The 8,023-nt window shown below is 44.1% G+C and overlaps 1 protein-coding gene across 2 annotated transcripts in view; it reads left to right on the forward strand.

Annotated features, from left to right (window-relative positions):
* Positions 1-7,849: 7,849 nt before the first annotated feature.
* The window catches only part of Egr4 (early growth response 4), a 3,181-nt gene continuing 3,007 nt past the window's right edge, over positions 7,850-8,023 (forward strand). The window contains exon 1 of one of the 2 annotated variants that reach the window (XM_015479456.2): positions 7,850-8,006. The gene's annotated coding sequence lies outside the window, so the exon portion shown is untranslated. The remainder of the gene's footprint in view (positions 8,007-8,023) is intronic. The other variant, XM_048804109.1, reaches the window with a different exon arrangement.

An 8,023-nucleotide genomic window follows, 5' to 3' on the forward strand; every position in this document is an offset into this window, starting at 1 on the left:
CAAGACAAAAACTGCATCTCCTACAGAGTTTAAGCCTCTACAATGGCATCTTATTGCCCTAACGATAAAACCCAATGCCTAAACACACTAAAACGTTCCTCCATGATCCTGAGTTTGCCCATCTCTCCAGCAGGACCCCCACTCCTCTAGCCTCTTTCACTCCTTATGCTCCAGTCTTCATGGATTTCCTTCAGTGCCCTGAGTTCTTTTCTCCTCCTTTGTCCTTTTCCTCTCATTTCTGGCCTCTCTGTACATGCTGTCCCCTTTGCCTTCAGCATTCTTCCACTCAACTTTCACCCTATTCTGGGCTTTTACTCAACACTCCCATCTTAATTGGAAAGTCAGTTCCTTGGGGAAGCCTCCCCTGAACATCCAGGCTAGCTAACCAATGCCTGTTTCATTCTAAGAACGCAAACCATCCCATCTCATGCATCACACTTTTCTAAGAGTTAAGTTGATGAACGAACTGAAATATTAGGTTCTCGTTAAATATTCAGATAAGTGAATAAAAGAAAGCAAAGATTGGAAGAAAACAGTCATGAAATTCAGGTCATGATGAACAATCTTGCCCCCATATGGGGGGTACTCAGAAAACACTGGACAAATATCAGGGTAGGAAGGGTTGTTCACTGTTTCTTATTTTTTATCGTTTCTCATGTCACCTTTCCTTGTTGTAGCAAGTATTTGTGCTTCAACTACTTAATTTGTTAATTCTAACTCTTAATCCTGAGGTTGTAGGTAGAGCAGATAATGCACCCCTATTTCATAGATGAGAAAATACCAGCACAGAAAGGGTTAGCAATTTGTTCAAAGTCATAGAACAAGCAAAATGACAGACAGCTGGGCTGGAGTCAGTTCCCCTAACTCCCAGGCTCGAGGTCTTTGCTTTATCATTGAATTCCCTATGTTCCCTGAGGACCATGTGTCCCCACCAAAGGCAGGGTCACTGTTTTGGCCTTTGTGGAAACTGGTGTTTAGAAGTCCTATAGAAGTTCTTTCCATTCCCTACCTACCCTGTTCCAGAAACCCGCTGCACATCATTGATAAAACCAGTTCTGTTCTGGTCCCCTGCTTGCTGTTCCCTGGAAAGGTGACCACTGGGGCCCTCCCCTTGTCCCATGACTGAATAAAGGTCCCTGCTGGAATCTTCACATGGCATGCCACATGAATGTGTGGGACCCACTGGTTGCCAAGCCAAATGTGGCTCCAGATTATTCTAGGAAACAAATAAGTTGTTTTGCTCTGGATTGCAGGAATTTCTAATTAGGGATTTTTATTTTGGGCGGTGTTCCTTGGAGCTGGCAGACAGATGGAGTAGGCGATTTGCTCCAAGGGCATTGTTAAGCAGAGGGAACTATCATTTTTGCCCCATGTTATGAGAAGGTGCCAGAGCCCATTCCTGCCCAGATCTTGCCCTCAAGGACTGAGGCAGAAGCCTCTTTGGGAAGCTTTCTGGTTCTCAGTAATTTCCCATTCTCCAGGAATGGCCTCAAAACACAAATACAAGTCCCTTGCTGGGTGTTACCCTGTCACTAGCAGAACAAAGGTCTTTCCTGGGATTCCCTTCCTGGAATTCAGGGTAAGAATTTATTTATCTCTGCAGCAGATGTGTAGAACACAGAATCTACTAACGGCCAAAATTTCAGTCATCTGTAAGAGAAGAGGAAGAGCTGAGGGCATTTGAAAATTCTTAACCTCTGGTTCTTCCACTTCCTGACTCTCAACTGTAGCTCTGATCCCCTTACAGGTTGGCTGAGAGTCCCTTGAGCTGACCAACTCCATTTTTTCCAAGCTAATTCAGGCTGCATTTCTGTCACTTGCAATCAAAAGTCCAGCTTGATCATGGCGGACAAGATTCAGAGGGTCCAGGCTCTGGCTCAATGGACCCAGTTGTGAATAAATTATCTGAATATTGTGGAGTCAGGCGATCAGATCCCTGTATAATGACCAATGGACTCCAAAGAAGTTAAAAAAAAAAAAAACAACTATGGAATGATAGGAAGGAAGTGGAGGTGAAAAGACAGCAAGATGAGCTTAAGCAAGAGAAAGCAGGAGGCACCCAGGTATGGAGACAGGGAGAAGTTCACCAGGTAGGTGCAGCAGGCTTGATTCTGATCGCAGCACTGCTCTAGAGCTACAGTCCTGTCAGTCCTGCTGGATTAGCCCCCTTTTCATCTGTTCAACATGTGAATTGAAAATTAATGCTCTTAACATTGTTGTCTGATGAAAGAATAACATTTATCAAGATTCAAATCCATTATTACCCACAAAGAGAGACCCAGGCTTAGATACAAAGGAGGCTGATTCTGAATCCTGGTGGCATGGAGAAGTCATTCTGTTCTCCATGCCTCCTAGGATCCATCCTAGTCACACCTTTCCTATAGTCATCCACCTCTTAGCTCTGCTTGATGTTGACTTTACCCAAGAAAAGATGCAAAATGGAAGACAGGAGAAAGAATAACCTCCATCTCTCCTGTGGGGGAGCAGCTTAGGAGATACTAGGAAGAACGTAAGAAGCTTTGCCCAAACAGCTTGCAGCCGCCTTGTTCGCCTCCTCTCCACTTCCATCATCATCCAAAACAGAAAAAACAAAAGTGAGGAAGATGCAGAAGTCCCCACACTCCATATCCCCACCTAGTCTTTCTCCCTGGCCATGCGAGAGCTTCCCTTCAGAGCCTACTGTGGGAGCACAAGGAAGTTACCACTCAAATGCTTGGGTGAGGAATTTGACCCTTGGATGGTAAAAAGGAAATTCGGGGCCCAGAGAAAAGATTCCAGTCCTTACTGATGGTGTTTACATGCAAATTAAAATATCACTGGGATACCTCTTTTTGCTTACCTGTTGGCTCCTAAATGCTTCTGGATGGCCCAGAAATTCAAACAGTCTTTATAGAAGAAGGTTTGTCAAGACATAAACTTTGAAAGGTTTGTACCCTTGATCTAGAAATTCCACCTTCCGGGAATCTAACCTATGGTCCAAAAGTTGGCACCATCACTTTCGAACCTTATAAGTTTGGGCAAATTTATTAAAAACTCCATGCTTTAATGTTCCCATCTATAAAATAAGGATAATAAAGATCATCAAGTTGTTATGAGGATTAAATGATGAGTGTATGTGAAGTTCTCGATACCTGGCAAATAGTGCCCACAGTAAGTTGCATACAATGTCAGCATACTAAAATATTATTACCCCACCAGTGCATCAAGTACACATAAAAAGCTATATACAACCAGATTCTTTAAAATAGTGCCAATCAGGAAACTATGGTTTAAAAATATGGTAGAATACTCTAGAGTAATTATTAACAATATAAGAGATCAGTCCCTATAATGATGGAAAAAATTAAAACTATACAAGAAACAATGTTAAAGTAGTTATAATGTTGAGTTAGTATGATACAATTCATATAAATAATGATGATAATGCAAATGCTGAATAAATGAATTTTGAATGAATATGCATGAAAACAATCTGAAATTACTTAAATGTATATATTTGGGTCAGGATTGTGAAAATATTCTAAATTTTTACATTATAATTTTTTTAAAACTTAAATCTTTTTTATCTTTATTTGTCTTTATGTGGTACTGAGGCTCAAACTCAGTGCCTCACACATGCTAGGCGAGTGCTCTACCACTGAGCCACAACCCCAACCCCTTATATTATAATTTTTAATGTTTGCTTTTTCCAGTAATCATGTTACCCTTGTGGACATTAAAAATCAAAATCATAATAACAACCCAAAGCAAAAAGCAATGACTGGCCATGGGTAGAGAAGAGAGAGGACAGAGAAGAACCCTGACAGTGGGTCCCTTGCTTCATGGACAGGTGATCAGACTCCTGGCCTAGTGGTCATTAAAGCCTGGGGGCACTTGAGGGGTCTTGAGAGAGAAGCTGGATACGGCAGAGACCACTGCTGAAGGCTAACTTCATCTCTGTGGCTGCTTCATTGGCCTTGTTCCTTGTCAGTCTGATGACCCCACACTGCGCCCCTGTCGCTGCTTTTAAATGAACCCTTTAGAAACAAGAAAAAAAGAGGGAGCAGATGGGGAGAGGAGGAGAGATGAAGAAAAGAGAGAAAGAGGAGAGCAGTAGAGAGGAAAGAGGGGTGAGGAATACAGTGTCCCTGAATCTCCATGGCCTCAGGAAGTGGGACACAGAACTGCTCTTCAGCTCTCTGTCAGGAGTCGCCATGGAGACGGAGCACTGGTCTCTTCATGATTAATACTCCCAGGCAGCTGTCTTCTTGGAGTCTTTTAAAATATGTACACTATTATTTGAACACAATGATATTTAGAGCAGAAAGATCAAGGTGGGGTGTGGGGGAGGGAACAGTGGTTACCAAGTGCTATGACAGTGCTGGGCCCTTCCCAGAAAAGAGAGAGGGGAGGCTGCCTTTCCCCATCCTACCCGCCCATCCCTTCTCGCCTCGACCCCTGGATGCAGATCTCCCAGTCTCAGGCACTGCAGCATCTGCATCATAACCTTGCCAGCACCTGCCAAGGGTTATGCTCAATGAAGAGTTGGTGAATGAATTCATTCATTCATTAATTCATTCAGCAAGTGTTTGTTCAGTGCTTGTCTACAAAGCAAACTCTCTTTCCCTCATCTGTCTTCGTGGAAATATGAAATTCCCTCTCATTCTCCCCATGGCCATGCATATATGTACTCGTGTGCACACACATGTATACACACCTTACTATCACCACCAACTTCCACAATAGCCCCAAAGGGCTTCCTCCTCAGTGTGCATCTGATGTGACCCATTGTGCTCTCCTAGCCGTTCACTCCAGAGACTTCTTGCAGGGATGAATGCTAGCCAGACTGAGTTTGCATATCTAATTTGAAAAGCTAGAGAAAGATCCTCCATCTAAAGCCACCTCAGAGTGATTCCCTTTGGAAAGTCAATTATCTTTTCATAAGTTATCTTATGCAGTAGACTAGCCTGGCCTCAACTCTCAGCCCCACCACAGAATAGAAGTGTCACTTTGGGCAAGTCATTTAACCTTACTGAGTTTTGTTTCCTCATCTGTAAAATGGATCTATAATTCCTTATTTCAAAGATTCTTCTTATGATTAAATGATGTTTGTAAAGTATTCAGCTGATGTGATTTCCCTTTTTCCCCTCTGTAAATGTGTGTTTTTATATTTAAAGCGTGATTGAAGTGTAGCTGGTAGATTTAAGCCCCTTTCTTCCAGTCCATTTTTCCACCTGGATCCAGAAGCTCTTTCTTAAAAGTTGGGGGAGAAGAGGGGCAAAATACTCAGAACCCCCCCCCCATTACATTCTTTCCCCATTGTTAAGGAACCAAGTACAGGTGCAAATGCCTCTCCAAAGGCAGCATTCTGTCTGTGTATGTGTGTCCACTAAAGGTGGACACAGAGATGGGGATGTGGATCTGCCCATATCCAGAGCACAAACTTGCACCCCCATCTCCTCTCCTCATCACTCCTACTCCCTAGCCCTCCCCAAGGCCTGGCCTCTAACAAGAGCAAGTAAGAGTGACTTGGACCTAGCCCAACAGCCCTTGGCAGAGAGCAGCAATGGCCTGGCACCTCACTCACTAAAGAACTAGGGGAATTATCCATGACTAAGAAGTAGGAGGAATGCTGTGGCAGAGGGAAGAACAGCAGAAGGGATGGGCAACCTGGGGCTGGCCAATCTGGCCCGACAGGCGACCTGGGGATCCCTGGACACCAGCCCAGCCAAACTCCTCCCCTCCCCCTCCCTCCCAGGCAGCAAGATGCCAGAGTGGATTTGAAACATGTGTGCCCTGCGTGTCTGGTGAGGGCTCACCTGGTCTTGGCAATGCATTTGGATTACACTCAAACCCTGAGTCTGAATCTGAGTATAAAGAAAATAGTGCTCTGCGTGTCTAATCCTTACAGACAAGTGCTGAGGTTTTACATTTCCTACATGGATATATACCATATCTGAGACCATTTATTAGGACATGCTACAAGTGTATGATTATAAAAACCAGTATAGCCTCAAGGAGAAGATGCATTATAAGTGTGTCACCATATGTTTTGCAGGTGACTGTGTGATGGATTATATTCTGTGAATGCACTTATAAGGTTATTGTAGGGTAGGGAAAAAGATAGCTAGGAATGGAGATGGGCTTCTCTGATGGGATAAAAACTAAAATCTACCATCTGGCCCATAATAGACACTTAAGGAATGAATACTGAATGAACGAACATTGAGAAATTGAATGCATAGATGTTTGCATAATGGATGAAGGGTGAAAGGACAACTTGATGGGGTTTGAGCATTCTTGGGCACTCTCTCTAGAATAGGATAGTACAGATGGGGAAGGCTGGAAGATACACTACCAGTCACACTATAACAAGAAGAACAGAAAAAGGAAAGGGGAGTCCTAGACCTTCCAAAACCCAGAGTCCCAGGAATGGAAGCTCTTCATTGAAAAAAAAAAAGGTATTCCGTGTATTACTTGATCCTTTCATTTGGTTTTTCCCATAAAGGAGTTAGGTGAGCTAGGATAAAATGAACATTTTTTAAAAAGAATGAGAAAAATGAGGTAGAGGGGAAACCACAACAGAAAAGAGACTCAGGAGAGAAGGCAGGCAGATTTCTTTGCTGAAGTTGACTCTGACGTTTCTGCAGCCAAGAGTCACAGCCTCTTTACAATTATGGATTTTTTTTCTTTTTTCAGAGGAACCAGATTATTCCAGATGCCGATTCCAGGGAAATGATTCTCGTAGATTTTCTCTGTGTTGCTGGGAACAATCTTCCTTCATTTATATGAAAGCAGAAAAACAGTCTATGGAATCCTCCCCTCCCCTATGGATGAGGGAGGAGTGAGCAGGAATTGGCCCTACTTCTCTGGAAAACATTTAAATATCCTTTGGCCCAAATTTACACTCACAGGAATTTGTCTCACCTGTATTTTCAAATTATATAGTCAAGGACGATTACTCCAACAACACTGATAAAAGCAAAAGGTTGGGAAACTACCTACATGCTCATCATGGATAAGACACTAATTGACTAACTCATGGGCCTCCCTTTCAATGGAGCATACGACCTTAGAAAAGAGAGTTTGGATATGGTGCAACCTCTCTCCTATTTTAAGTGAAAAAAAAAATTATACTGCAGCACAGTGTATATGCTTGCATATATATAAAATTTTTCTGAAAAAAAAAAACCTAGAAACTTAAATGTGCATAACTTAGAAGATAGGAATGAAGGTGGGTGGGGCAAAGAGGGCCCCAAACTTTTCAATGCATAATTTATTCTTTTGTACAGACTTGACTTCCCCCACACATACACACCTGTAGCAAGTGATGGTATCGTCCTTTTTAACTTGAATATTATTTTACCTAGCAGAAATTTGAACAGACACACACATACTCAAAACAAAACCTTAAGAAAATGGAAAAACAGGCATTAGTAAAAACCATAATGGCGATAATCTCTACGGTTTACTTAATGAATGTGCCTAGTGTTCTGTTTCTGTCTATAGCAAATTCACAGAAGGGATTAAATGTAGTAAGTGACAAACAGCGGATTCGAACCCCCAAATTGTGGAATCTCACAATCCTCGCGTGCTCACCTCCCTAGGGCCTTTACCTCCAGGCGGGAAACTCACGTACTGGACGTTCGGCCCCACGCGGCGCACAGCCCATTCGGGCGCACCCGTGGCCTCGGCGCGCACGGGGCTCCTTGCTCGGGGAGCGCGCCCGCACGCAGCGGAGCGGGCTCGGCTGCGGCGGCAGCGACGTCACAGCTCGAGCTTTCCTTTTCGGGAGTCCCCGGCACACATCCTGTGTCCATGTTTGGGCATTTACGTCACGGCGGCAGGGCCGGGGCCTCCCGAAATGGCAGTGGCCCGGGGAGTCGGAAGCCCGGAGCCAACGACGCCGCAGCTATATAAGTGGGGGGGCTGTGGGTTGGGGGAGCCTGGCTGCGCTTTGAAGAGGCAAGGAGCCGCTGCTCGAGGCCCTCGCGGGCGAGCGAGGGTTCCGGGGCCCCAGACCCGTTTCCTCCAGAGGTGAGCC

This window comes from Marmota marmota, unplaced genomic scaffold, assembly GCF_001458135.2.
Source record: "Marmota marmota marmota unplaced genomic scaffold, marMar, whole genome shotgun sequence".
NCBI classification, from domain to species: domain Eukaryota; kingdom Metazoa; phylum Chordata; class Mammalia; order Rodentia; family Sciuridae; genus Marmota; species Marmota marmota.